Source organism: Schistocerca americana, chromosome X (assembly GCF_021461395.2).
Source record: "Schistocerca americana isolate TAMUIC-IGC-003095 chromosome X, iqSchAmer2.1, whole genome shotgun sequence".
In the NCBI taxonomy this organism is placed as follows: Eukaryota; Metazoa; Arthropoda; class Insecta; order Orthoptera; family Acrididae; genus Schistocerca; species Schistocerca americana.
Window position 1 is genome coordinate 162,877,323 of NC_060130.1, and position 22,021 is coordinate 162,899,343.

A 22,021-nucleotide genomic window follows, 5' to 3' on the forward strand; every position below is an offset into this window, starting at 1 on the left:
AGCTTATCACACCCCAGACCATAAGGTGTAGGATGCAGCCAGTGTGTCTTGGACAAATGCATTATTGAGACAGATCTCAACAAGTCTATGTAGTAAGTGCAAATGATCATCACTTGCATGAAGCATATTAATTTTATTTCTTTTCTTTATTTAGGACTTGACAATTTGTTTTTGGTGCCTGAAGCATATCAAGTTACTGCTAAAATGGAAAAACAAGGTCAAGTTAATGTATACAGCTTCGGAAATACTGACTCCCCATGCCATTTAATGACATACCGAGCCTTAAAAGGACTAAAAGCTGTAAAGGAACTTTCCTTAGAAGAACAAGAATTACTTAGTAGATGGAGTGGATTACACTTTACTGAAAATGCTCAACTATGCTTCCACCATGAAGCTTTACTCCTACAAAGATTTGAATTTTTGCAAAGATCATGCTGCAACACATCTGGTAAGAAAAACCACAACTGCACGAAAAAGTTTGCACTCAATCAACATAGAAACAGCTGGCCTAGTAAAAAGGATAATTATCTCTGATATTAAACTAGGCCAAAACAATGTGCCCTTCCAGCACAGGGCTATTACAAATGATTGAAGCGATTTCATAAATTCACTGTAGCTCCATTCATTGACATATGGTCACGACACACTACAGTTACGTAGAAAAACTCATAAAGTTTTGTTCGGCTGAAGCCGCACTTCAGGTTTCTGCCGCCAGACCGCTCGAGAGCGCAGTGAGACAAAATGCCGACAGGAGCCGAGAAAGCGTATGTCGTGCTTGAAATGCACTCACATCAGTCAGTCATAACAGTGCAACGACACTTCAGGACGAAGTTCAACAAAGATCCACCAACTGCTAACTCCATTCGGCGATGGTATGCGCAGTTTAAAGCTTCTGGATGCCTCTGTAAGGGGACATCAACGGGTCGGCCTGCAGTGAGCGAAGAAACGGTTGAACGCGTGCGGGCAAGTTTCACGCGTAGCACGCGGAAGTCGGCGAATAAAGCAAGCAGGGAGCTAAACGTACCACAGCCGACGGTTTGGAAAATCTTACGGAAAAGGCTAAAGCAGAAGCCTTGCCGTTTACAATTGCTACAAGCCCTGACACCCGGTGACAAAGTCAAATGCTTTGAATTTTCGGCGCGGTTGCAACAGCTCATGGAAGAGGATGCGTTCAGTGCGAAACTTGTTTTCAGTGATGAAGCAACAGTTTTTCTTAATGGTGAAGTGAACAGACACAACGTGCGAATCTGGGCGGTAGAGAATCCTCACGCATTTGTGCAGCAAATTCTCTATTCACCAAAAGTTAACGTGTTTTGTGCAGTATCACGGTTTAAAGTTTTCGGCCCCTTTTTCTTCTGCGAAAAAAACGTTACAGGACACGTGTATCTGGACATGCTGGAAAATTGGCTCATGCCACAACTGGAGACCGACAGCGCCGACTTCATCTTTCAACAGGATGGTGCTCCACTGCACTTCCATCATGATGTTCGGCATTTCTTAAACAGGAGATTGGAAAACCGATGGATCGGTCGTGGTGGAGATCATGATCAGCAATTCATGTCATGGCCTCCACGCTCTCCCAACTTAACCCCATGCGATTTCTTTCTGTGGGGTTATGTGAAAGATTCAGTGTTTAAACTTCCTCTACCAAGAAACGTGCCAGAACTGCGAGCTCCCATCAACGATGCTTTCGAACTCATTGATGGAGACATGCTGCGCCGAGTGTGGGAGGAACTTGACTATCGGCTTGATGTCTGCCGAATCACTAAAGGGGCACATATCGAACATTTGTGAATGCCTAAAAAAACTTTTTGAGTTTTTGTATGTGTGTGCAAAGCATTGTGAAAATATCTCAAATAATAAAGTTATTGTAGAGCTGTGAAATCGCTTCAATCATTTGTAATAACCCTGTAGAAAAGAGTCTGATACACTGAGATATTCACAAATGGAAGTTTCATCTCTGTCAGATGAAAATGATGAGACTAATGTTGTTCACAATTTGGATACAAGTTTAACAGCTGTTGGAATATCACCATTAAAATTTCAATGAATTGGTGCAAGGGATCCGAAAGGGTTTACAAACTGCGAAATACATCAAGTCGAAGGTGCTATTATTAAGAAAAGTGCAGAAGTGGGATGACTTGATCCCAGTGAACTGGAGCAACCATCCACAAGTAAGCAATGCTTGACTTGTTCAGATTACAGTCAGCTGATCCAAGAATTGAAAGACAAATTACATATATCAAATCATAATAAGAAAATTCAAATTTTGACCTTAGTTCTCCAAAGCTGGCCTATCAAAAAGAATTTGGAAGAATTTTGTGTTTCAGAAAGAATGGTAAGAAAGGTTGGAAAGTTAAAAGCTGAAGAGGGAATATTGGTACAGCCCAAAGGTAAATGTGGGAAAAGCTTTCTGAGGCTGTGAAGGCAATAGTCACGGAACATTTTCATGTTGAAGAGTTTAGTCAGATTTGTCCAGGAGAAACGGACCGTAATACTGTTCAGATTGGTGGAGAAAAGGTACAAAAACCAAAATACTTATTACTGAGTAACTTAAAAGAAACGTTTGTTGTGTACCACAATAAAAATGATCTGGAAATTGGATTTTCCAAATTTTGTGAATAAAGGCCAAAGTGGTGTGTGACTGTAGGCACAGTTGGTTCACGTTCAGTTTGTGTCTGCACAATACATCAAAATCTGAAACTAATGTTGGTACATAGCCTAATAAAAGAAGATTAAAAAAGGCATAGTCCACATCAATTCAGGCAGGCTAGGAAAAAATCTTACTTTCATAGTCTGAGATGTTATTGAAATTAGCATATGTTAAAATGAAGGACTAAGTAAGGAACATGCATTTTTTTTTCTCCAAAAAAAAATTCTGCTCCGAGATACAGCCCTCCAAAGATAACACTGCGCATACCATTTTGAAGATGCGAATTTTGAAAAAATTTTTAAAATGCTGTACCTACGGGACAGTTCTAGATATTTTGTTGGGTTTTTTTTTTTTAATTTGAAAAATAACTGCTTTACGATTACAAAGAAATGCTCCATTTGGACTTATCTGTCGATGTTCTTGTAATACAGCATTATAAACTTTTTTTTAATTTCTGAGAAAAAATTATTGTTTTCAAAAATGTCAATCCATAAAATTTTAATATTTTTTCTGTTGATTAGTACCATATAGTTCTCCATTCCCTGAAGAGGAGAGCTTCCACGATTAGGTTGAAGATGTTTTACAAACAACTGAAATTTTTGCGATACATAAGACCTGTTTTATTACCAAAGTATAGAATGACAGGCTCATAAAAATCAAAATCTAGCCTTATTTAACATAACTTTAGTTTTGAAAGATGAGTAAGAGACTCACTTTTCAAGCATTTAAAATGGTTCCAAAATATATGTGAAATGTGCAAAGACCTTTCAATTAATACAACTTCTGTGCACTCTGTTATATACTGAAACTAGCCAGTCAATGAACTAAAAATGTGTTCCACTGCTTCAGTATCTTCCTTTGACATAGAGTCATGCCTTCCTGTTGAACTGGAGCACTTAGAATCTTCAAACCATTGTGAACAGGAAGTGAACACTGATGGCGTTGTAGCTGTCCTTCAACTGGAAACCTATATCCAGCAGCTGGTCCATGTGGTAGCATGAAGTTCACTAAAATTTCGTTTAACTCATAACTGGTGTCTATAATCTCTACAATCCACCAGTCACAGTGATACACACACCCCACAAACATCCCCCTTCTCAGGTTGTGAATCTGAATATTATTCTGCTGTTTCCGAGGTGCTGGCCGAACACACGAAATTTCTTCTTTCTTGTTCTATAAAGTGCATGCAACATGAGTTCGCCCATTACGTTGAGTACAAAAATGTGTCTTCTGAATTCCTTTCCCAGGAGGAGTTTGTGTGGACTAATATTCTTTTTTCTGGTCACGGATTTATTCGATTTCCTGTTTCAGGAAAAGAATGAGGGCTGTGGATGTGTAAGATTTCATGACCCTCGTAAAATCCTCGGCATTCTGAATCACGGCTGTATTTGGTCTAGAAAGATTATGTTTTGTAGCATGGTGCTTCAGCAGGCCTCCTACACCATCACGAGGCCCCTTCCCCTGACCAGTAGCACCATTAGAAATAATGATAATCTTCTCTGCTTCTGTTTGCAGTTCAAGAAATTGCGCATTGCTAGCAAAGCATGTGCTGAGTCATGTCCTGTGGCATCACTTATAACTGCAACACTTATGCTCTTGTTTTGAAAATATGTCACTCCTGTAAAAATTGAAACCTGGTCAGTACTCCAATGATACTCTTGTACTTCCTGTGGGAGAATTGCAGACCATTTCTCAGCAAAATCTGGGAGTACGCATTAGGAGTGATTTAAACTGGAATGATCATATAAAGTTGATGGTCGGTAAAGCAGATGCCAGACTGAGATTCATTGGAAGACTCCTAAGGAAATGCAATCCGAAAACAAAGGGAGTAGGTTACAGTACGCTTGTTCGCCCACTGCTTGAATACTGCTCAGCAGTGTGGGATCCGTACCAGATAGGGTTGATAGAAGAGATAGAGAAGATCCAACGGAGAGCAGCGCGCTTCGTTACAGGATCATTTAGTAATTGCGAAAGCATTACGGAGATGACAGATAAACTCCAGTGGAAGACTCTGCAGGAGAGACACTCAGTAGCTCGGTACGGGCTTTTGTTGAAGTTTCGAGAACACACCTTCACCGAGGAGTCAAGCAGTATATTTCTCCCTCCTACGTATATCTCGTGAAAAGACCATGAGGATAAAATCAGAGAGATTAGAGCCCACACAGAGGCATACCGACAATCCTTCTTTCCACGAACAATACGAGACTGGAACAGAAGGGAGAACTGATAGAGGTACTCAAGGTACCCTCCGCCACACACCGTCAAGTGGATTGCGGAGTATGGATGTAGATGTGAAAAATCAAAGTGAAGCACTGAACATAGTACCTCAGCCTGTACACACCCTTCCACTTACGGAATGTGTCGTTGCAATTTCTACATATGCTGGTGTGTTACTGCTTTCACTGACCATTTACCAAGTTCATCAATGAAACTGTCAAAGGCAACAGTTTCCTTAATTAGTTTATTTTCCTCCCATGTAGCATATGTAATTTCTGCAGAGTTATCTGCTACGTCTTCCAGGCCAAGCGTAGGTACAGACAGGCCTCCCTTTCCAGGACAGTCATCACATTCTTGAAACAAACAATTCTCTCGCTTTACATCACAAACTACTAATGACTTCACACACCCAAGGAGGCATATGTCATGTGCTCCAGTAAGTTCTTCAAAGTCACCACACAAAGATCAAAATTTGCGCAGTACACACAAAATTGTTTTCTTTCAAACTGTCTCTGGAATAATAGATAAAAAATACACCTTTTCTCTACAGGATGCACAATATACACCAGCTGAATTGATATTTGCGAAAAATTCCTGGCAATAGATGCAAGAGTGCTTTTTTGAAGAGATTGGTCCGTTTTGCTGTAGTGTATTCATCCATAGGTTTAGTAATTTCTCTGCACTTTCTTGATGCATACAGCTTATGACTCGACTTCACTGACCACGGTTTCTTAACAGGACTAACACCTAGCTCTATAGTTTATTGATTCAGGGTACTTAATCCTCCCTCTATTGATGCAAAATCTGTATCATGGGAGGCTTCACTTTGTTCAGATACTATCATTGCTGTTATTCTGTCAAAACATTTAGAACACAAAAGTCGCCACTGGAAACATCTTCACTTTGAAACAGAGGCTTCAAATGAGAATACTTATTCCCAACCCGAACAATGTTTGTTTTTAGTTAGTCTTATATATCACTCTTTTATGGATATGCAAATAGTCAGCACACTTCACTCTCCTGTGGCCCCAGTCAGAAGACATTTCAAACAGTCCTTTTCACATAACACACTGCAACTGTGTCAACTGGCAAATTCCTCACGAAAACAAAGAACTCACAGGATGGTCTCAGTTTTCTTAGAAGCCTCTTCAGTAAACAAATTAGCACTGAACAACTACAATACAGAAACCTGCAATGAGCAACCACGACAAAGAAACTGACAAGAACTACAACAAAGTGTAAGAAACATTTGCAACAATGATAGTGAAAAGAAATAACTGCAACAAAGACAACTGAAATAAACATTGTAAGTAAGAAACAACTTCAGTGACAACATACTTTACCCCTGAAAGCTTAAAAAAAATTTTAAAAGTAAAACCTGTCCAACTTATAAGTGGAAGCTCACCTTTACAGAGAATATATTACTACATGGTACTAATGAACAGAAGAAAAATCCAACTTTTCTGGATTGGAATTTTTGAAAAAATAATTTTTTTCTGTAAATTATAAAAAAAAACTCAAAAGGCGCCAGTAAAAGAACTTTGACAGATATGTCCACATAGAGGATACCATAGTAATCACAAAGCAATTATCTTTCGAATAAAAAAAAAAAACTCTAACAAAATATCTAGACCTGTTACAGAGATACAGCATTTTAAATTTTTTTCCAAAATTCACATCTTCAAAATGGTGTTCCCAGTATCATCTTTGAAGGCCTGTATCTCGGGGCAGGAATTTTTTTTGGAGAAAACAAGAAAATGCATGTTCCTTACTTACTCCCGAATTTTAACATATGCTAAATCCAATAACATCCGAGACTATGAAGGTAACCACCCTTTCCTGAAGTGGTACAGATTATGCCAAAATATTACTGAGCAAAATTGTCTGTAATCTGGAAACAAAGGATTGCATGATTCATCGCTGTTAAGTATGTCCAGGAACAGAAGCTCTAAAGGAACATTTGGAAAGCGCTTTTGCAGATATTGATACTGAGGATATAATTCAGTTCAAACAATGGACTCACAATGACAGAGATACACTTTAAACCAGAGAAATGACAGTTGAAGAATTCATTGAACTATTAGTTACAAAACTTTTGCCCCTTTCTGCTCACCACTACACTGCAAACATTGATTATATTAACGGATTTCGCTGAAAATTACTCCTTTATTGTCCAAGAGACAGTTCAAGGATTCCACTGAGAAAATAGTCAAGCTACAATACGTCCATCTGTCATTTACCACAAAGATAATGAAGACCTAAAAAGCATCAGCTACGGCAAAATCGGTGATTGGCTTCGACATGAAAACAGTTGCAGTGCATATTCATTATTTCAGTGCAAAAATTTTTAAGAGCTTCCTAAATTTTGCCACCATAAAAGAGATTTTGGCATTACTGAAGAATGGATTTTTTTCAGAACGAGCCATAGGAAATAACCATGTGATGGAATTGGGGGGCACAGTCAAGCGTTTAGCTGTAAGAGCTAGCCATCAGCGCCCAATTGACAACCAAATCTTAACACCAACTGATCTGTTTGGATATTGTCAAAAAATGTGCATGGCATTGCATTTATCAATATGAAAAAAGAAATTACTGGATATGAAATAATTGATGAAGAAAAACGTTTTGAGGATGGATGAACAGTGTCTGGTACAAGAGACCACCACCATTTTGTGCCAACTGATGAAAAGCGACTTCAGATTCATAGAGTACCAAATAATACATTGTCCTTTATAGCAAATGTTAACCGATATGTTAGAAGTTGCTACTAAATATGTTGCCATTACTGAACTACAGTCTGGCCAGTATGTCACTTGCATTTATAATGGAAAATGGTGGGTAGGAAATTTCTGTGAAGTTTCATGTGAAGAAAAAGATTCCTTGATTAATTTCATGCATCCTCGTGGAGCTGCTAAATCATTTCACTGGTCATCTAGAAGAGACATTCTGCATTCCAGAACAACAGATAATTCCAGTCATACCAGTTCCAGTTGCTTCAATGTTGGGGCGGCAATACAGTTTGCTGGAAGCAATAGTTTTGGACATCAACAAAAAAAGTTAAAGCATTTAACAACTGAAGAATTCTGCATGATGGCTTGGGAACCACAAAGAGACCCAAAGAAGGCTTGGGAACCTGTTAGATACATTCCAACTTGAGAACCTGCTAGACTCCCACTTTCAGGCTTGGGAACCGGCAGTAAAGAAACAAAACCGTGGCTGACCTTGCATGGCTATTGGGCGTGGCCCCGTGGCGATGGGGCTACCAGTCACTGAGATTGGTAGTGGCATAGCCACCATGGACCAACACAAAGGAATTTTCTCAAATTACAAAAAAAATTCAATAGTTTAGACGCAATTTTTGCGTCTTACCCAAAGAGACATCAAAATGTAAATAAGTTTTTCTAATAGAATGAACTGTGCTCTGTTGAATGGTGTTAATGAATGTAATCTGGTAGATGTCCATTTTGAGACACATGACTTTGAACACGGGTATATTTTGATACATTCATGATTTTTAGCAAATTTACAGGATGGTAGCACAGCAACTAAACATTCAAGCCAGGCCCAAATTTGTGATATACTAAACACCCAGACAGATAGTAGTTTGGCAAAAGACCAGGTCCATAGTGCACTTTCTCCACTACTTACGCCTCGTTAAAGTATTTCTCACAAAATGATTTGTTGCCAACTTTGAACTGAGATACGATAAATGCCTTTTTCTCTGAACTCTACTTCCATCATTTGTGTGTAGAGCACAAAATGTTGTAGCACTATACCCAGAAGCAAGGGTCTAGCTCTTTTACATTAAGAACGGTGGAATGCCAGACTTTAAGATCCCTTCGCGACTTTTCGGTCTCGGTAAAAATGGTCTTCGCAAAAGTGGCTCTAGCACCTCAACCACGTTACAAGTGAGCCTGAAACTTTGCACAAGTTCATGTAGGGCCCTCAGATACATACTGTATAATATTCATCTAAATTGAAGATGGTAGAGCTAGGAGCCCTTGGACACTTCGCGTGGAATGACCGATGAGCTCAGCAATTTTGAACATGGACTAGTCACTGCATGACATTTAAATCCTTCTAAAGCTGCCCAAGCTGAATGCTGATAATGTAGTTGTGAAACGGAAACACAAAGGAAGAACCATAACTAAACCAAAGAGGAGGCAGACCTCATGTGCTGATGGACAGAGACTGTCAATAATTGCAGAGAGTAGTTGTAAAAAAATCGCCTGAAATCAGTGGTGAGTTCCAATGTGCTACCAGCAGTCCAGTTGTCACACTGACTGTGTGTTGGGAGTTTAAAAAAAAAAGTGATATACTGGTCGAACAGCTCCTTGTTAGCCACATATATCTGTAGTAAATGCTAAATGATGCCTGAGGTGATGTGAAGAGTGATGCCACTGGACATTGGGTAACAGCAAACAAGTGATCTGGAGTGATGAATCATGCTGTACACTGTGCCAGTCCAATGCCAAGGTCTGGGTTTGGTGAATGCCTGTAGACTGTTACCAACAGTGAAATAAGGTGGAGGAGTGTTTTTTGTGGTTAGGGTGCGTTCACCACTACTGTGCTTAAGAAAATGTTAAATGTAGAAGGATATGAATACCTTCTACAGTACTGTGCACTGTGTACAGTAGTAGAACAGTTCGACGGTGATGATTGATTGTACTAGCATTACAATGCGTCTTTAACAAAGCACCACTTGTGAGAAAATGGTTCGTGGACAATTACATTCCTGAAAGGGACTGGACTGGCCTGGCCAACCTGAACCTAGTGGAAAACGTCCGGTGTGGTTTGAATATTGACTTCACTCCAGACCACAGCATCCAACATAACTACCTTGTCTGGTCTGATCTGCCACTCCGACACCTCATTGAAAGTGCCCCCAATACAGTTCAAGCTACCATAAGGACAAAGGGTGGACAAATACCATATTAATGTCTAGATACTTTTGGTCAGACAGTGTATACCACCTGTACTACTGTGCAATAAGCAGGCATACAAATATACTGAACAACATCAAAAAAGAACATTTAGTTATAATCAAACATCTACTATTACAACTGTATCTAAAACAGAGTGTCTTTATGGTTTGATTTTACAACAGAATAACTCAGGTATTGGTTTCCTGGTTGCAGAAACACTAGTACAACTGCACTCTGAAGTTTGCTAATGTGAGCTTATAAGAACAACTTTTAATGAAACTGTTTTGAGATGACATTACAATTTGTTCTATAGTACAAGTTATATCCACTTACATTCAAATTTATAATTTCAGTGTCTGTGAATACATGCAAATATTTCTGTACCAGATATCTCTATTATGATCATATGAAGTGATCTACACATAAATAATGATCGACATCGATTACAAAAAAATAACTAATTCGTGATGATGTTTCCTGCCATATTTCATTAAGTACCTCTTCATTAATTATCCAATCCATCCATCAAACATTCAGAATTCTTCTGCAACATATATTTTCAAAATCATCTGGTGTCTTCTTCTCTGTACTGTATATAGCCCACACTTCATTTCCACAACACTACACACTTTTAGAAAATGCTTGTAAAACTTAATTTTATGTTTAACATTATCATATAGCCATTGCCAGCCTTCCCTTTCTTTCCTCTTTACTTCAGCTGTAGTCGGGATGTTGTTTTCCAAATAGTAAAACTATATAAAATGGTAAGAACAATAACTAGTTGTAGCAGCTCCTTTCCTAATCTAATTCCTTCAGAATCATTTGTTTTAATTCAGTCACACCCCTTTAACATTTTTTTACTGACAGTTGCCATGTCATTAGGAAAACAAACCTTAGTGCTTTCTTCCTTCTCTCTGAACTTCAATACCTTCCCAAATTTCTCCTTGGTTTCATTTATAGTTTTCTCCAAGTACTAACAGAGTAACGCAGAGGGTAGGCTACAACCTGGTCTCACTCCCATCTCAAACATTGCCTCTGTTTCATATTATTTGACTCTTATCTACAGTCTGGGTTCATAGTTTCAAAGAGCATATTCTAGTCAACACTGCTAATAAGCGTTCCTAGATTTCTTTGAAATACAAACTGATCTCCCAATATGGCTTCTACCAGTCATTTCTTTCTTCTATAGGGAGCCTGACCTAGTATCTTGCAAGGATGACTTATTAGACTGTGGTTTGGTAATATGCCTATCTATTAACACGTCTTCTTTATCCTGCATGCCAGGTGGAATAGTTCTATCATGGTTCTTTATCCAAAAGTTTTTAATAATTCTGACAGAATGTCAGCTACTTCAGGACCTCTTGTGCTCTGTCACATTCTGACTCATATCATCACACCATCCTATCATTTCATCTTACACTTTCTCTAGATTTCCCACAACTCTCTCTTCAACTTTCTTCCCTTTATATTACCTTCTACATCTTGGTCTTCTTTTCTTTGCACTGGGTTGTCATTTGGACTCTTGATGTTCGTATAGCTTCTACAATTTTTTTCCGTTTCGTCAAATTTTCCTATAAGCAGCATCTACCTTTCATATAGCCATGCATCTTTATATTACTCTGCATTTCACCTCTAAACATTACTACTTTGCATCGCGCACGTCCTGTCACTCATTTTTAAGACAAAAACTTATTTCAATGTAGCTACTCATATTGGGAACTGAAGAAATATGAAAAAGGATAGAAGAATCATTCAGTGGTACAAGAGAAATGGGGCATAACCATCTTCGGCTAGCCAGACTTTCATAATGTGTTACTATGACCCCAATGTATGCATGAAAAAGATGAAACAAATATCAAGTGACTCTTTGAAAAGAACACAGTAGTCCCACAATGACTACAATATCAGAGCAATCTACTTTCACAAACAGATTACTTTCTGTCTCTGACACTGCGACATACAACAACAAGAAAAGTTTCCTATTGGCAAAGAATCTACCATACAAGAAAGTTCTTTTATCACTGAAGTTAACAGTGACTAACAGATAATGTTCTAATATATGAAGAGCCTAAGATTTATAGGAGGAGAGCTGGAGTGAGAAAGAATCTGTTCATAACGAACATCTTGGCAGCTAACATCATCAGAAAACTTAATGACAATAATGCATGATTCTGAAATATGATTAGTGAATATATATGCAAGATTCCTGCTACATGTTTCGATTTCTTGTTCAGATAATTATCGATTATTTCGACTGTTCCTCTGTTTCTCAAGGTATCTTATTTTGTTCAGTGTTAGTCAACGATGTCTTTATAAATATGAAGATAACATATAAATAATCGCAGAGAAAATATGTATCAAGCAGCCGTTCCTTGCTTTTCATATAAAGAAAAGGGGACATTATCATTCTCACAAACAAACAGTGCTGTTCACAAACCTAATGAGACGTAAAATCACGTTTATTCTTGGGGAAAATGCATTTAACCAATAAGAAATATATTTCTCTCGCACCATGTCAGTAATGGATTCTTTTCGGTAAATTTTAAATTTCTGGTTACTGTTTTCCATCTTTAAGCTGATGTCTATGAAATTAATGTTGAAACCTCCTACCTCTAACTGACCTTTAAGCTAGTATGCCATTGATGCAAATGTTCCATGAACTTGTAGAGCTGTCTATTCGAACCATTACACATACAGAGAATATTACGAACATATCTGTACTGATATACAACATTGTTTGTCAATGGTTTACTCTTAAGAAAATCTGTCTCTCACTTATCCACGAACATTTCTGGTAGCAAGGAGGATAAGGGTGAGTCCACTGCCAGACAGTCTGTTTGCTTATAACAGCTCCCTTGAAAGGGTTATTCGTAAGAATCTTCGGGGTATCAGAAGACGACTGCGTAAAAACTATAAGACGTACAGAAAAATGGCACATTTCAGTGGATAAAGCATATATTCAGGATTCGATTTTCAGTACGTTCTGTGGCGTAGTAACACCAGGGGGAAGGCATGTCAGGACATGTGGACAGATCATCCTGTCTGTATTGTCACACAGAATTAGTTCGCACCTGCATACAGGCGCCCCAATGGACAGATTTCCAAAGCAGGCAGTTCTCACGCCTTCCTGGGCACTTTGTGTCAGTGACTTCAATTAACTGAACCACCTATTGACTTTTGCTGCATCACAAATAGTGCCCATATTAAGCAACTGTAATGTGAGTATAAGACCTGGAGAGGTACTCTATGCACTAATACGTGTCTGTTTTCTGTATGTCTTGTAGTTTTCACGCAGTCGTCTTCTAAAACCCCAGAGGTACTTATGAATAACTTGTCTTTGTATGAGATGCCTGACTCTACTTGCAACTCACTGATCCGGCTGTCAAAAGACAGAACACGTCTACGTTCCGCGAAGTGCATAACTTTGCATTTCTCTATGTTATGACCAAGTTGCCAGTCTTTGCACAACGCTGATATACTGTGAACAGCTAACTAGGTATTACTACCATTTCTACTGGACAGAATTTACTCACAGATAACTAATTCATATGCAGAAAAATCTGAGAGTGTAACCTATAGTACCCAATTAGTGTTTACAGCTGATAAAGATGAGAAACATGTTTTATATTCGAATTACCAATGCGTTGGATGTTTAGTTCATATCTGCCGGATATTGCTCAATTTCTGAGGCGATTTGGCGCACGCCAATAGACGAATTTGAGAGTGGCATTCAGTTTCTGGAAGTCCTTCTTGTAATGAAGTAATGTGCACCCTGTTGCAAACATGTTGTTTGGATTATTATTTCACACCAAGGTTTTACGAAGAAGGATTATTTGCCGTTAGTTCACAGGGAGACTACAATGACACAAAACGATCTTAACTTTTCGAATCATGTTCATTATTATAAGTACCACTAATTGATATATTAATATTCCGTTTCAAATTAATATCTTTGTGTGCAAGTCCACAACCGCAGTAAGCTTATTGAAATCAAAATCGTTTGCTCTCTACGTCTGTTCAAAAATGTTTGTTTCTTATTCCATCATTCACTTTGTAGTGCTTTACAACATCACTTTTGCCACCTCTATGAAATATGGTGAAGGAAGTTATATAATGTTATTTTACGCATATTAATAACTTAGAGACGGGCAGGAACTAATATTATAGATTTATCTGAAAAAGGTGGAGAGAGTGAGGGCGTTAAATTATCAACCAGGGACACATTGAGAGATTCTTAAGTGCTTTGAACAATCCATTGCCGTGGTTAGAAAATCGTGAACGAATGTATCTCTCATACTAACGTTCGTGCTCTCTACCAAGTCACTGAAATGGTGAAAGGCAGATCTAATAGTATTGAGGAGATATTAGTGAAATTAGATGTTAAATATATAAGCTAAATGGACTTAATGGCAGGATTTTCACTAGTGCCTTTGCACTATACTTCTACACTAGCTACTGGTTTTCTTTTTTAAGGCAGACCATATCAATTAAAAGTCATCTCATGTGATTTAAATGTGTCTATGAATGTAGTCATATGAGCCTTGAGCCAAGCCCTAGCACCAAACTTATGACATAAATTAATATTGTAAATCTATGACATAATGATTGCACTTAAAATGTGGCCCGAATACGCTGAACCATAAAGAGAAGTGTTAAAAAAAATTGAGAAAGTATTACACTGAAATTAACCAAATATCCATCAAGAGCGAAAGACGTAAAGTACTTAGGACATATTGTAAATGCTGAAGGGATAAGACCTGACTCAAGTAAAGTAAAGGCTGTTGCAAAACACCCATGACCTAGGGGTAGGAAACAACTTAAGTTTTTTCTAAAAGATACTTAGCTGGGTTAAATATTGTACATCTGAATATAGTGGGCTTATTAAAACAAAGGGCGAAATGACAATGGGGTGATCGGAAAAGTAAGAAATTTGACGAGAAAGAAAAGGAATTACTTAATTTTAATTTGTTACACCATCCTTGGTTCGAAGCAGTGTTTAAAATGTCCACCGATGCCTCAGTATATGAAATTGGCTGCGAGGTTTTTGGAGGTGATTTTAAGAACAACCATATAAATCATAGAGGTATAGCTTTCGCCAACAGACAAACATGAAATAAATTACCCTGTTACAGAAAAGGCAGCATTGGCCATTGTGTGAGGATTTAAAAGATTCCTGCATTTATTGGCATGGAGAAAAACTATAGTTTATACTGACCACAAGATTCATTCTCGCATATATAATGAACAACAAATCCTCAATTGATGAGATGGGTTTTGTTTCTACAGGAATTTAATTTTGAAATCCGTAACGTGGAAGATTGCAAAAACATTATACCAGACGTCTTATAGAGATTATCAGTAGGTTTAGACGATGAACCTGTTACTGATTGAACAGGAAGGGAATTTCACATTTATTTTTTTAAATGAAATACTATGAGTGTAAGTGAAAAATCGTTAAAACTGACCATTATGACTGAGGAAACTGAAGATCATTATTTAGAAAGTACAATAAACACTATGGAGAATAATAACTGCCCTAAAGAGATGAGAGACTACTGGTTAAGGTATGAAGGGATGATTTTTTGGAGATGAGCTTAGAAGGTACTAGCTGGAGGATATCTGTGCCTAAATATGTAACAGGGCATTTTGTTACACAGACCCATAATGGATATGGTCATTTTGGAATAAAAATGTTTCACCCATACGAACAATTTCTGTTACTGGCAAAATATGGGTAGACTGGTGAGAGCTAAATTACGAGTCGTGTGATTTGTCAGCAAGCAAAACAAATGAACTTGCAGTGTAAATTTAAAACGTATCCCGTAATATACAATAGGACTGTGGAACCTCATTACTATTGAATTTTGTGGACCTTTACCCAAAGGAATACGGCGTCTTGCACACATTTTAGTAGTACTGGAATATTGGTCCAAATACGTGCAATTGTATCATTTAGAAGCCGCTACAACAAGAAGTGCAATTAAGTGCCTAAAGAAAGAGTATTTCCTTAAGTTTCAAGTTTCGGGAATTTGTTTACCAGAACATTGTGCAGAGCGATCTTAGAGGAGTATGATGTTAAAAATATAAAGATTTCTAGATACTAACCTCAAGGAAAACCCACAGGAAGGGTCATAAGGAGTTATGTTGGTTGTGTAGAACGTATTGTGTAAGTCATCATAACCCAGTGGGTAGAAAAGCTGTGGGAGTTTGCCACAATCAAAAATCTTGAGAAGAAAAGTACTGGCCCTAGAATTAATGTGAAGTTGATTTTACATCTTTGTAAATTACTTACTTGTGATTTATTTATTTAGTTAATAGTTATTAAGCGGTAATTTAGAATAGAATGCTCAGCTGTTGAAACTTCCTGGCACATTAAAACTGTGTGCCGGACCGAGACTCGAACTCTGGATCTTTGCCTTTCGCGGGCAAGTGCTCTACCACCTGAGTTACCCAAGCACGACTCACGCCCCGTCCTCACAGCTTCACTTCTGCCAGTATCTCGTATCCTACCTTCCACACTTTGCAGAAGCTCTCCTGCGAACCTTACAGAACTAGGACTCCTGAAAGAAAGAATATTGCGGAGACATGGCTTAGCCACAGCCTGGGGGATGTTTCTAGAATGAGATTTTCACTCTGGTCCCGAGTTCGAGTCTCGGTCCGGCACACAGTTTTAATCTACTAGGAAGTTTCATATCAGCGCACACTCTGCTGCAAAGTGAAAATCTCATTCTAGAAACATCCCCCAGGCTGTGACTAAGCCATGTCTCCGCAATATTCTTTGTTTCAGGAGTCCTAGTTCTGCAAGGTTCGCAGGAGAGCTTAAGTAAAGTTTGTAATGTAGTAGACGAGATACTGGCAGAAGTGAAGCTGTGAGGACGGGGCGTGAGTCGTGCTTGGGTAGCTCAGATGGTAGAGCACTTGCCCGCGAAAGGCATAGGTCCCGAGTTCGAGTGTCGGTCCGGCACACAGTTTAGTCTCCCAGGAAGTTTCATATCAGCGCACACTCCGCTGCAGAGTGAAAATCTCATACTGCTCTGCAGTTGTCAGGCTGTGAATCACAATCTATGGATAAACACTGAGGATTATGGAATACTCACTGGTGAGACAACTATAACAGATACATGACCTTTTAGCCTAAATGTAATTGTCTACTGCATTAACAAGGAGTTATGAAACCGTTAAGATCGGATAAGTAGGCTATCTGTATATAGAAGCTAGTATATTGTTGGGGGAAGGTGCTATGTAGCCATTAAGTTTGGCTGGTGCAGAGGCAATGCTTACCTGGAAGATGTGATGAAGGTATAGAATTTAATAGTGGGGTAATTTGAATTGGACCTTTCTTGGTGACAAAGCAGAATACTATACTATATTTGTCTAAGTCATGAGCACTGTGGGAATGCAATATGATAGAAACAGCAGACAGTACGTTTTGTTAGGCTAGGCAAGAAAAAGGTTCTCATTATAGTGATGTAGTAAAAGATATTGGGGATTTAGCAGGATAAGCAAATCACATGACATCACTTGCAGAAGCAATCTGTCCAAGGACCAAATGTCCTCAATTTAAGAGCAGATGGGGCTGGTAAAACATAGTTGTGATACTTGTTGGAAGAAGCATACATAAGTAAAATTTAGGCTTGTAACATGTGTAAATTGTTCATACATGTCATAAACGAAAAATTGTTGTGCCAAATCAATAACCAGTGAACAACAAAACCCCATAATCTTAAGCAGAAATACAATGGTGTGAACTCCAACACCTAATTCGAGGTACTAGTTTGCCATGTTAGATTCTACTGAGTTCAAGTACTTTTACGAGAAATGTAATACATTAATATCTGAAATTAAAATAAGGAGACTGACATACCGGTACTAAAAGAAAAAGAGTAATTTAATGTGAATACAGAAATATGGCAGAAGCAATGTATTCTGAACATATTGACCAAAAGTGTGTCTCTTGCAATCATCGTTAGACAAAGTATAAGTGTTTATATAAAAAGAGCGTTTAGTACTTTTGAAATATACTGAATGGTATTATGGTTGAGCTTACATAATTTTACATGGATGGCATGCCTAACTGTAACAATACTAATCTAACTGAAGCTTATTTTGTGAGGCTGTAGGTATGTAAAAGGACGTTGATTATATTAAAATCGTTTGAATAAAACAGTCTAGATCGCCTGTGTGGTTGACCAATTAGTCCAGTTTGTAAAAATAAGATTTGAAAGGAAGCTGTTATGAGCATTATCTCATACTTCGTATGTTTTCCGAAACCTTTTTCAATGGCATGTCAGCGTGACAGCAATGTTCACATAGATTATGATCGATAAACAATAGTATAGCGCTAAAGTGAATTACATCTCAGAGAGTACGATCACTAATCATTATAAGCGAACAACTAATCAATTAATTGAGAACCTTGCAGTCGGATAGTCGATAATTAGCTCATAGCTATAAGAGAAGGAAGTAAAGCGAATCTAATTCTGCCAATTTCATGATACGAATCAGTCTTGTACGCCGTCCTCAAGACAAATTCTTGCAATTTTTGTGGCTCAGATCACGAATATAATAAAACTTCACGAGTCGCCTTTAGAGAATAAAAATAAGAAGGTCTATTTGTACGACGTATAATGCAAAAATGCAGCTAGTGATGCCTTGTAAATGAACAGCAGTTTAAAGACACCTTTTTTGTAACAATGCATCGAAAGAAAAAATCTTGTATGAAGTGAGAGTCAATGGGCTTTATGATTCTATTTATAATCTAATAACTGTTAAAAGACAGACGCTTGCAGTGATTCTTTATAAAAGACAAAAATAATTCAGAGCTGAATATGAATGAAACAGCAGAGGTTGGACAAAAATATCGAAACACCGAGAGAAACGCGTGCTTGAACATAAATGCAGATCCAAGCCAAGCCTGCAGGTTGCCCTGTTGTATTTGACCCCGAACGGCACCTTTGCAATGTCCTCAATGCGTTGAAAGTGTCAGACGTGGTCAGAATAGTGACCTGTGTAGATGTGAGTGCACTTTGTCGGAGTGAAGTGAATTCGAATGCGGGCAAACTGCAGGTGCTCCTTGGGTGGGGGGGGGGGGGGGGCGCCGTGCTTCCCTAAGGCCGGTATTACACTATAAAATTTCTTTGTCAAATATCTTTGTCCAGTATCTTTGTCAAAGATATTTGATGGTGTAATAGGGAACTTTGTCAAATGTCGTCCAATATTTGATCAAATCTAGGGCCTCGCTGTAGATTTGATCAAAGAAGTCTCTTGTCTTCTGTTCACTGCAATGTGACATATTACCACATGAAGCACTAGCATCGCTGCAGCATTCTGTCGTCTCTAGTGTTTTTATAAACATTGCCGGTAAATACAATTTGTGTGTGCCGACAACTACAAAATTAATAGATGTATGAAGCTGATGAGGCGCTTTACAACGTGAAGCACGCTGAATACAAAAATAGATTAAGAAGATCGGAGACCTGTCCTGTCCTGTCCTGACCTGACCTGACCTAACCTAACCCTCTCCTGTAGCAAGGAATCGGAGTGTTACAGTGAGCCTGTCTTCAGCAGATGTAGCCGCTCTTAAGTGAATATTGTGCTTTGTGAAATGAGGATACACTTCATTGAGCACATACAGAAATGTATGCTCATCCATTCTTTCCCCCCCCCCCCCCCCGCTTCTCTTCCGCATGTGCACACAGTGCAATTGTGGTACATGCAACTGCTGCAGTTAATAACAAGTTGTTGTCAGCCATCTTGAACTTTGACGAAAACTATGATGACAGTGTAATACCCCTTCTAGAGCTACGTCAAAGATCTTTGTCAAATATATTTGACGGAATATTTGATCACATCTTTGATCAAACCTTTGACAACGAAATTTGATACCGGCCTAACCAAGATAGCTGTAGTGGATGTGTTTCAAAAGGCACCATATCGAAGATTTATACCGCATACAGGGAAAGAGGAGAAACATCATACGCTAAGTCAAAATGCAGACGAAAATGTGTGTTGAGTGATCGTGACAGACAGTCACTGAAGACGATTGTGCCGAAAAATAAGAGGACGACTAAGTAACTGAATGTCTCACTCGCGAACCCTGTCAGCACTAAAACGACACAAAGAAAGCTCCGTAAGCAGGCAATTGCAAGACGTGCTGGAATTCCAAAACCACTCATCAGTGAAGCAAATGCCCGTAACTGGAAAACGTGGCCATAAACCTGAACTATGGAGCAGCAGAAGAAAGTCATTTGATCCGATGAATATTGTAGCCCACTGTTTCCAACTTCTGGCCGTATTTACATTCAAAGAGTGAAATGTGGGGTGGGTCGGTGGTGAAATGGGCAACCACATCGTGGTATTCCATTCCTCCATGGTTACTATGCGAGTTCGCGTTACTGCCTAGGATTGTGTTATCATTTTGGCTGAACAGGTCCATTCCACGGTACAACGTTTGTTCCCCATGGTGATGCTGTGTTCCAGGACGATGGGTCCACTATTCACACAGTTTGCACCGTCCAGGACTGTTTTGGGCAGCACGAGGATGAATTGTTGCTCATTCTCTGGCCACCACACTCACCAAATCTCAAAAATATTGAGCTTTTGTGGTCTAGTTTGGAGAGAAGTGCACGTGATCACTATCCACCACCATCATTGTTACTTGAACGTTCCAATATTTTGCAGAAATAATGGTATAAGATCCCTTTGAAAACCATACAGGACCTATATTTATCCATTCTAAGACGACTGCAAGTTGTTTTGAATATCAGCGGGTTTCCTACATCGTACTCATGGTAATGTGTTGTATTTTCGGTGTTTCTGTGCTTTCGTCCACCCTTGAATGTAACACGTAACCTCAATCATGTTCTAATATTCTAAAAAGACACGAAGTAGTATTGGAATAGGATTAAGGTAATGATATCTAATTATGAAAGAACTTTGTCCTAATGAGTCGGTTAAAAGTAGAAAATGGCAATATGGCCATAGAAAGGCAAATAAAACATTGTGCTGTCATAAGTGGTGATTTATAACAGAGCAGGTGTGATAGGTATCTCAAAACAGAAACTAAAGACTAAACTCCTCGCCGGCCGGAGTGGCCGAGCGGTTCTAGGCGCTACAGTCTGGAACCGCGCGACCGCTCCGATCGCAGCTTCCAATCCTGCCTCAGGCATGGATGTGTGTGTTGTCCTTAGGTTAGTTAGGATTAAGTAGTACTAAGTTCGAGGGGACTGATGACCTCAGCAGTTAAGTCCCATAGTGCTCAGAACCATTTGAACAATTTGAACTAAACTCCTCCCGAATAGGCCATAAAGGCCCAACGGTACCGACCGACCGCCGTGTCATCCTCAGCCCATAGGCGTCACTGGACGCGGATATGGAATGGCATGTGGCCACCACACCGCTCTCCCGGCAGTAGGTCAGTTTCCAAGACCGAAGCCGTTACTTCTCAATCAAGTAGCTCCTCAAGTGGTTCAAATGGCTCTGATCACTATGGGACTTAACTTCTGAGGTCATCAGTCCCCTAGGACTTAGAACTACTTAAACCTAACTAACCTAATGACATCACACACATCCATGCCCGAGGCAGGATTCGAACCTGCGACCGTAGCGGTCGCGCGGTTCCAGACTGTAGCGCCTAGAACCGCTCGGCCACTCTGGCCGGCAGTAGCTCCTCAGTTTGCCTCTCAAGGGCTGAGTGCTCCCCGCTTGCCAACAGCGCTCGGCAGACCGGAGGTCACCCATCCAAGTGCTAGCCCAGCCCAACAGCGCTTAATTTCGGTGATCTGACGGGAACCGGTGTTACCACTGCAGGAAGGCCGTTGGCTAAAATGGAAACTAGTTACGTGAAATGTGTACTAACTTTAAACTGTCAAGGAGTTAAGATGATATAGTATGATTCTGCGTATAACTATTAATAAATAAACATGTACTGAAGTTATATGTGAGGAACTTATTGACAAATTTAATCTTTAAAAACATTAAAGTGCAAGACAGTGCATAGTGCAGACATCAAGTATGAAGGGATACAAGTGGTTCGCAGCTGTCAGCGTGTCTTCGATTGCTACCACATGTACCATACAAGCGCAGGAGAATGTCTTCGTAGCATAATACTGCTCCCACCACCCTGCGTCCGTGGTGCGCTGCACGTTTCGAGCCGCCGTTCACCTCGATGAGGACGTTCGTGGAGACGATCAGCGACCTCGTGTAGCAAAAATATGATTCACCCGAA

The 22,021-nt window shown here is 39.2% G+C and overlaps 1 pseudogene; it reads right to left on the minus strand.

Annotated features, from left to right (window-relative positions):
- Positions 1–21,499: 21,499 nt before the first annotated feature.
- Positions 21,500–21,616, minus strand: LOC124557188 (annotated as a pseudogene).
- Positions 21,617–22,021: the final 405 nt, after the last annotated feature.